Source organism: Leopardus geoffroyi, chromosome A1 (genome assembly GCF_018350155.1).
Source record: "Leopardus geoffroyi isolate Oge1 chromosome A1, O.geoffroyi_Oge1_pat1.0, whole genome shotgun sequence".
NCBI classification, from domain to species: domain Eukaryota; kingdom Metazoa; phylum Chordata; class Mammalia; order Carnivora; family Felidae; genus Leopardus; species Leopardus geoffroyi.
In genome coordinates, this window is record NC_059326.1 from 101,458,782 (window position 1) to 101,468,856 (window position 10,075).

Sequence of the window (10,075 nt, forward strand, 5' to 3'; positions counted from 1 at the left end):
ATAGGGACTTTGTTCTAATGTACAGAGGCCTAGGATGTAGACCATTCAAACCAAAGAATGATCTTAGGATTAGCTCAGGTTCTAGAAGTGGGATTAAAGTGGAATTCATTTCATAACACTTGGATCTGACTTAGCTTCCAAAAACAGAGGTACCCTTTACTTCCTGGGCTTTATTTCCAGTAATTTTATGAAGCCAGTCATCATAATCCAATCTGAGATCTGGGAGTCTACAGTTTGTAGAAAGAGATGGAATTAAAAATGGGGAGGGGACCCATTTATACCAGAGATCAACAAAACTTTACTCTGGAAGGGGCATGGGTCCAGGAGGTTTTTTGGAGGTTCATGTGGTTCAATTTGTTTGCTCACATGAGGCCATATGGAGTCAAGGTCCTTAAAAGTATGTGTGTGCTGGGGTGGTGGTGGGGGGGATGGGTGACATAAAAAACAACTACACTCCACAACAGAACACCTATCTGTCTTTCTGTTATATGTTATATACATAAACATGCTTATATATTATACACACATATATACGTTCTGTAACACATATTATGTATGTGTTATAGAAAGGCAACATATTATACACACATACATTTAGAATCTGGGCAGCTACACATTTACGGTGACACCCCTTGGGACTGCCCAAACCATCCTGAATCTTGTTCAGGCCTGCCCAATGGTATGGTGACAGTCTCCTGCCACATTAAAGAATCCCTGAAACATATAATCGACTTGCAGACAGTAGAGAGATACATGGGAAACTTTTATTACTGAGACCACAAGAGAGAGATCGTAAAGGGAGAAAATACATTTGAGGCAAGAAGGGGATAAGAATTAGAGCTTTGGGGGCACCTGGGTGGCTCAGCTGGTTAAGCGTCCAACTCTTGGTTTCAGCTCAGGTCATGATCTCATGGGTCCTTGAGTTCGAGCACCGTATCAGGCTCTGCACTGACAGCATGGCACCTGCTTGAGATTCTTTCTCTGCCCCTCCCCTGCTCATGCTCTCTCTCTCTCTCAAAATAAATAAACTGACAAAAAAGAAAGAATTTGAGCTTTGATGGGCTGGAGTGTCTACAACATCATGCTAGATCATTTTGTGACATGTTTTGTTTTTCAGAAGCATAGATTTGATAACCCATGATAAACTTATTTTAGTCATGTTCCTTAGGGTGAGACCTGACAAAGATGTGGGCTGATTCTCACATTTTCACCTCAGACTTTCCAGGCTGTTAGAGTCCCTGCTTCATTGTTTACGTTACATGGGAAAACTCTGTGTTAAGGCGAGGCGGGTGGGGAAGGCATGTAGAAGGGAAAAGTCAAGAAATAAGTAAGAGGTTTGGGGATCTAAAGTTATTTCAAAGTTTTTGTCTCCATAATTTCTGCTCCCCTGTGTTCCTCAACACGGTGGATTATAATGATCTGTTCAAAGGAGAACTGATGTGGCATTCACCAAACGGGAACAGAGTAAGGAAGGAGGCGGTGTTCTCTTATTCTCCCCACAACAAAATCACAACCCTTCACTGGAAGGCAGCCCATATGGGTAGCATCAAATCATGAAGCAAAGAAGGCCCTGGCTTCACCCTCAGCATGGACTGCAATGACAGGGGCACTTTAAATTCCGAACACTTGACATTTGATAACCTTCATTTAGCCTAATGAAAGCCTCTTGGCTTGGAGAAAGAAAAGTGGTGTGCCCTAACACACACACACACACACACACACACACACACACACACACACACAATTAGTGATATTCTGAATCGAAAACCTCTCCACACCTCCACACATAACTGCCTGCATAGTCTCACCTCTTCAGAGCCACGAGAGAGGTCTTCCCATGGAAATCCAATTACGGCAGGCCTTTTCTGGAATTCACCAGCCACTTCCCTTTACATACCTCATTTGCAAAATGGACTTAACAAAAGTCTGCACTCACGGGGGTTCTGAAATTAAAGGAGTACTTGGTATATGGTAGGCACTCAATAAGTGTTCAGTGGTATCTTTGTTATTATTACTGTTGGTATTATACTGATTTGATGTGTAATGATTTGAGAGCTATTTTGTACTTAAGATTTTTTGGGGGAGGCGCCTGGGTGGCTCAGTTGTTAAGCGTCTGACTTCAGCTCAGGTCACGATCTCAGGGCTCGTGAGTTCGAACCCCACATCAGGCTCTGTACTGACAGCTCAGAGCCTGGAGCCTGCTTCGGATTCTGTGTCTCCCTCTCTTTCTGCCTCTTTCCTGCTCACATTCTGTCTCTTTCTCTCAAAAATAAATAAATGTTAAAATGTTTTTTTCCATCACTCATGGTGGTTTAGTTGATAGTAGCTTGGGAGCGTCATTAACCACTGCCAAATAAACAAGTCCCCGCGATTATACATTTTGAGGCAATACATAAAGAATGCCACGTGAAAAGCATCTTCTTGCGCAAATGATTGCCTGCCCTTGCTTCTCTGTTTGGGACTATATTTGAAAATGCTGTTTGTTTTCTCTGAGAAAAATGTATTGATTTAATAGCACATTTGTCTTAATTGGCAGTCATATGGGTTTCCTTGTACCTAAGTTTTGGCTGCATCAGAAGTGAAAGGCCTTTGTCTTTGAGGCACCTCTTTGGAACCCCTGGTGTGAAATTTCGGAGTATCATATTTATGTCACACCGGCCCAAATACACTCTTCAAATTTGAAAAGAACAAAACTAATCATTTTCATGGAATGTGCCAAATAAACAAACAGAAAAATTTTTGTCACCTATTTTCTATACTTCTGTGTCATTACCAAAAGAACCACAACAGATAATAGTATAACAAGATAAAAATAATGGGGGACGTAAGAATATATAAAACAAGATTATTCCAGAGTTGGTTGACCAACATGCATGTCATAAGGTACATGGACTATTTAGAAATAGGCTACGAAGCCAGATCTACACTTCCTAGGAATCAGCCCCAGAAGTAAATATAAGAGTTAAATGATTTATGACATCTGGTAAGATGAGAGCAAACTAGCTGTTTAAAAAAAGCATAGCTCCACCTGGTATTGTAACTGAGAAATTTGTTCCTTGGGTCCTCATGGAGAAGACATGATGTGATATAGCCAATATCATCCCTAAAAATATTCCTAGTCCTTACCATCATGAGTTTCACAGGCCTGTTCCTTATAATGTCCCTTGATGTCAGCAAGGTCATGACAGAAGGGAACAGTTTGGTAAAGCAAATCTATAAAGGTGTGCACTGGGGGCAGTGGAGGAGACACAAAATAACGTGGGCCAGGTCTATCTGACTAAATACAATGATAAATTTAGGAGCATCTCCAGAAACCAGACCGTATATATTTTAGAAAACCCCCCAAAAATACTTTTTCAGATTCATTTTCAAGAAGTATTGCATGATAAGGCGGTTTAAAGTTACCCTCTCAAACAAACACCTCTCTTGCTAGTTAATGGCAGACCCTTTAATTACAGTGACATCCTCTTATCAAAGCCAAGTGTAACCGGGGCGTGTTTGGACAAACATTCACTTCGAACAATCTAACCTCCTACCGAGTCCTCAAGGATAAACTAGCTGAAAAGAGTATCTGGTATATGGAATTTTAAGGAGTTCAAAGTTGGAGAATGTTTCCTAAGATTAATTATTAATGACGATTGTGTACATATGTGGCTGAAAAGAGCAATATACCGTACAATGAAGCCAATTGTACACAAGCAAATATTGATGCTTTGATTTAAAGAACCTCTCGCTCCTTGGGACTTGACATTTAGAGGCAGAGTTGATCAAGAAGCGTAACTACAAACCGTAGTAATTCTCTGACTGGTGCTGTTTCCGGTGAGTGCTCTAATGCTCAAAGCTGTGCATAGAAAAAGGTCTCAGTTTTCCCTCGGCCTGCCCTTCTCCATCTCTCTCCCATACACGTGCTTACAGTTGCTCTGATTCGGCTTGGTATAAATTACTAATTTAGGATCCCTCTTCCCTGTGTTCCTCCTTCCCTCGGTCACTCCTTTGCCAGCTGTGATGCACAGGAGTCGCTTTACTAAGAAATTCCTCAGTATGATAGTACGTGCCAGGGTCTCCTTATTTACCTCTCCTGCTACATCCTGAACAGCAGTATAAATACACGGACTTTGGAGTCAGACACACCTGTATTCAAATCCTAGCTCTGCCATTTACTAGCTGAGTGATATGAACACTTTGCTGTAATTCTCTTCGAGTCTTACCTTTCTCATCTATGAAAAGAAGAAAATGGGGTGTCTGGGCGGCTCGGTTGCTTGAGCCCCCGACTCTTGATTTCAGCTCAGGTCATGATCCCAGGGTTGTAGGATTGAACCCTGAGTCGGACTCTGTGCTGAGAGTGGAGCCTGCTTAAGATTCTCTCTCCCTGTCTCTTTCTCTCCCTCTGCCCCTCTTCCCTGCTCTCTCTCTCTCTCTCTCTTTAAAATAAAATTTAAGGGGCGCCTGGGTGGCTCAGTCGGTTAAGCGGCTGACTTCGGCTCAGGTCATGATCTCGCGGTCCATGAGTTCCAGCCCCACGTCGGGCTCTGTGCTGACAGCTCAGAGCCTGGAGCCTGTTTTGGGTTCTGTGTCTCCCTCTCTCTGACCCTCCCCCGTTCATGCTCTGTCTCTCTCTGTCTCAAAAATAAATAAACGTAAAAAAAAAAATTTCTTAAAATAAAATTTAAAAAAAAAGAAAAGAAGAAAATGATACTTCTCTATGACGATTAAGAGATGTTTTCTAGAAAGTGCCTAACACTTTATTTAGGCACTCAGTAGTTGTTAGTTTCACTCTATCCCACTTCCTATTACATAAGGCTTACAGGCAATAGTGATAAAATGATTCTAAGAGTGATGTTTGTAAGTATGGGGTTCTTAACAACTGGGGTTAGGATTTACCTTTTTTTAAAAAAAAATACTCAAACTCAACAAAACAAGTGAATCAACAAACAAAAAGCAGAATCAGACCTGTAAATATAGAGAGAACAAACTGATGGTTGTCAGACGAAAGGGGGGGGTGGAGGGATGGGCAAACGGGTGAGGGGGGAGTGGGAGGAACAGGTGTCCAGTTAGGGAATGAGCAGGTCACAGGAATAAAAGGCACAGCATAGGGAACATAGTCAATAGCATTGTAACAGTATTGTCTGGTGCCAGATGGTAGCTGCACTTGTGACCAGCACAGCTACTGTATAGAGAAGCTGAATTACAACACAGTGAACGAATGTGCCATTGTGTGCCACCTATACTCAAACATTTTTGAAAAACAAAATCCTCAAACTCTTCTATTTGACGTGGTGCCTCCCAGAATAATGGCCCCCGAAGATACTCACACCTTAATCCCCAGAACCTGTGACTATATTATCTGACATAGCAAATGAGGCTTTGCGTTGAGATTAAGTTAAGGATTGTGAGACAGGGAGATGATCCTGGATTATCCCCGGTGGACTCAATGCAATCACAGGAACTCTTACGAAGGAAAGAGGAAGACAGGAGAGTGAGCAGCAGAGGAGGTGTGGTGAGAGAAGCAGAATTCAGTGAGGTGATGCTGGTCTGAAAAATGAAAAGGGGCCTTGGGGTGCCTGGGTTGCTCAGTTGGGTGGGTGTGTGACTTCTGCTCAGGCCACGTTCTCGTGGTTTGGGAGTTAGAGCCCTGCGTCGGGCTCTGTGCTGACAGCTCGGAGCTGGAGCCTGCTCTGGATTCTGTCTGTCTCTTTCTCTCTCTCTCTCTCTCTGCCCCTCCCTGCTTGTGCTCTGTCTGTGTCTCTTTCTCTCTCAAAAATAAATACAACATTAAGAAAAATTAAAAAAAAAAAAAAAAGAAAAGAAAATACCTGTCAGTTTATGATGATTTCTTTGTGTGTGTTTATTTGAATTTCCAATTCAAATTCAGGATACAAGGCCGTTTAGTTGGTCTTCTTTAAAAAAAAAAAAGTTTATTTATTTATTTTGAGAGAGAGAGAGAGAGAGAGAGAGAAATAGAGTGGGGGAGGGACAGAGAGAGAGGGAGAGAGAGAGAATCCCAAGCAGGCTCCATGCTGTCAGCACAGAGCCTAACGTGGGGCTTGCACACACTATTAGATTATGACCTGAGCCAATGTCAGATGCCCAAATGACTGAATTGCCCTGTACAAGTGCTCTGTAGTTGGTCTTTTTTTTTTTTCCCATCTGTATCAATATCAGGGATGGCAGAATTAAAACACGCCATAATTACTCATTTTGCTTCGTCCTATATCACAGTCTCAGAAAAACTACATCAATACTACTGCCAACGATATCATTACTGAAAAGCCAAATCAAAACAAAACGAAACAAAAACCACATCTTTTTTTTTTTTTGTAATTTTTTGTCCTTAGGATATATCTCATGAGGGATATATAGTCAAATTACTATATTTTAAAATCACTTGGAAATACAATCTTTTAAAACATCATTTAACATGTGCAGGAGGGAATCATCCTCTTTTCCCTCTACTTACCAATCATCATGTCAATATCTGCCAGATAATTATTTCTATTGCTGTGGACAATGTTGTAGTCTACTGAGTTTAATACTAACAACAACGATGATGATGATGATGAACATTTACTGTAGCAATCACGTACACTTGGGTTTTCTTTACCTGGATGTGAATGCTAAAGCCAGCTTCCATTTTCTCTTTTGCAACCCTGATTGTGACTCAGTAGCCTGTTCAACACTACTGATAGACTTCCAGTAAGATATTAATGCCTTGTTTAGAGGCGCAGAGGATGAAAATGAGGACCACAGCCCAAACACTGCACACATAGATTCTCTTTAATATTTATTTTTTTAAATTTTTTTAATGTTTATTTATTTTTGAGACAGAGAGAGACAGAGCATGAATGGGGGGAGGGTCAGAGAGAGAGAGGGAGACACAGAATCTGAAACAGGCTCCAGGCTCTGCGCTGTCAGCACAGAGCCCGATGTGGGGCTCGAACTCACAGACCGCGAGACCACGACCTGAGCCGAAGTCGGACGCTCAACCGACTGAGCCACCCAGGGGCCCTTTTCTTTAATATTTTAAGACCGGAACGAAGCTGATAAGGCAGCTTGCAAAAACAAAGACTACCCCATCACTAAGTACTGACATAACTATAGTAACTTTAGAATGAGCAATGTGTATTTGCTCCACTGTAAAGAGACCCAGCTGATTTGTCTTTGCTGATATGAGTCAACAAGAGTTAAAGAACACAGGTAATATATGGAAAGGAAACGAGACACAGGGTGAGACTGGCTTTGATGGTCATGACAGTGATTGACAAAAATACACTCGTAGGAGTGAGAGTAACAGTTCTAGAAAGCAGCAAGTATTGGCATTTGGTTGAAGTTTCTTCTCAGTTACATCAGGTCACCCAAGCTGGCAGAACACAAAGCATTAAGTCACAGTCCAAAGGGTTAGGTCTGCGCTTGGCAGGGTTCCAACCAGAAGCTGAGGTAGGGCTCCGGGTGACTGAAGCAGACAGCTGCACTGAAATACAAAGCTTTAGCAGGGTGTGGCCGGCTTTGTCAATTAGGAGAATATGAGCCTAAAGCCATGGATCCTCACGACAACAGTAAGGCAGAGATTATATTAGGGTGAAGCCAAGGGAGTGAAGCAGGACTGAACCACAGCTCGTAATTCAAGTGTTCATGTGGACACAGAACCAGGCCTCACAAGAAAGGATACAAGTAGGAGACAGCACTGAGCGGAACCAAAAGCCAGGGTCACAGCCTAGTGATCAAGATTCTTCGGTTGCAAACAGTAGAAATGGACTCTGGGGAATGCAAACAAAACAGAGTTGTATGAAAGTTGTATCTATGATTGGGGCTGGGGTGGGGGGGGGGGGTGGGTCTTACAGAATTGTCGGGAAGCTGGAAGTCCTATTTTGGGCAGAATCCAAAATACTCCGAAGGCTAGGATGTAGAATGTAGGAGCTACGTGGTCAAGGTGCTGCTCTTGGAATGAAGTGTCATTCCAAATGTTTTTAGATTCCATGTCCCTCCGCTCAAGATTCAAATCTAGGGAGAGAGCATCCATTTGGCATTCTTTAGACAACGTGTTCCCCATTAAGCCTCTTTCACCTAATACCACAGAGCCCCTGGTCAGAGACTACAATGACAGGGAGAAAATTCACCAAAAGTAAATTTGGGGGCTATTTAAGAGAGGGTAAACAGGCGCTGGACAGCCACTATACCGTAAATGTCCAAAGATACATGGCAAAATCAAGAGAAACGGGGCCTGAGGCAAATTTAAATAATGTTTTGCCTGTAGACACAAAACCCATTGTGTATGTCTTAGACTTTTGAAGCTATGGAACAGCTTGGAGACCTGACATATTCTACTTTTTATTACTGTTCATGTTGGATTAGAAAATACAGTTTCCTAAGGGTCACGTGACAGCTAACAATACACATATACTTACTACTTACTCTATGCCAGACACTGTAGTAAGCGCATGACAGATACGTCATCGCATTTAATCTTCGGGTATCAGTGTAATGTAGGCAATACCGACTCACTTTACAGTTGAGCCAACTGAGGTTCAGAAGCCTTAAGTGGTTCAAGGAAGGGAAATGGGAGGAAACTGCAAAGCGGTATAGTCCTACTTATAGGAGGAGGAGAATGAGAACCAAACGGAAGTGAGGCTCTAAGTAGGGTATCCTCCCACATCGATTTTAACTTCTGTTGACCCTGCGACCATGTTCAGTCAGATACGGCAACAATAGCACAATAGGAACAGTGGGAGGATGAAGACATGTCAGGAATTTAGCAATACTGGTTGGTGAAGAGGGGGCTGAATTTAAGACCAAGCATGACAGAGACTAAAGAAACAATGAGACACAGATGCTGACCCAAATGAGGTAGTCCTCTGTTTCCCGTCCAAAGGGCACATGAAGGTCATACATGACTTAGACAAGCTTTAGTACCAATGTGGTCTTGTCCAGAAGAAGATTATAGTAAACCAGTAAGCCTAGTCAGTGTGTGGTATTTGGAGAAGTTCATTGGTCTGAGAGTAATCCACCCTAGCAGGACCCTGGCCAGAGACGTAGGGTGTAGTCAGAGCTGGGATTAGAGAACAATTTTCCATGTTGGATGGGGTTCTGGGAAAGTCTATAGTTTCAATTAGAAAGGGACACTAAAGGAGGCGATCAGTGCTATGGACTAGGAAAATATTGCAGGGGAAAACAGATAGGGAAGGGGCATAGTTACCCAGAGTAGCACTCTGCTTCCTCAGCCAGAGGACTGCATGATTCTCATGGGTGAGGGCTGATGAGACACTCAGTCTTGGTCAGACTTGGCTCATGCAGTGGGATCTTGGAAAATATTGTTGTGGGGAGAAAAAGAATACCAAGGGATGGAAAATGGAGCAGGGGCCAATCATTACAACCATCTCTAAACCTTAGATTCACATATTACCCAGAGTTCAAGCTGTTCTTAAAACCAATACAAAAAACAAAACAAAACAAAAAAAAAACAACACAGCTTTAGCTAACTCTTCCATTTATCACAAAACATTCTTCAGATAGCCACGGTTGCTCACAAGCTGCCAAAATTCAGGCCTACTGATGGAAAAACACAAAAATTAAATTGCCTAGCTAGAGATTTAGCCATTCTTTTTGGCAAGACTCTTTTATACTTTTCATGGTGTTTATAGCGTTTCTCTACACGCAGTTTTCTTTATTGAAGCTCTTTTTCTCAAGAATGTATTCTTTCCCTCTTTGAAGGTTTAAAATTATTTGTCTACCAGTTGTCTTCCTTAACAAATGTCCTAACCTTCAATTTCTCTTTTATTTATAGATGGCATATTCTCTACATAGAAAGTATTCCTTTGAGGATTGGTATGCCCTGAATTGTGTCCTCCTCCCCGAAATTCATAGGTTGCTGCCCTACCCTCTAATATGATATTTAGAGAAGAGGTTTTTTGGAAATACTTAGGTTTAATTGAGGTCATGAAGGTGGGGGCCTCATGATGGGATTAGTGTCCTTTTAAGAAGAGCTAGAGAGAGCGCGACAGAGATCCCGTGCATTGAAGAAAGTCTGTAAGAACATACAGTGAGAAGGCGGCCAGCCATCTGACAGCCAGGAAGAGAGCTT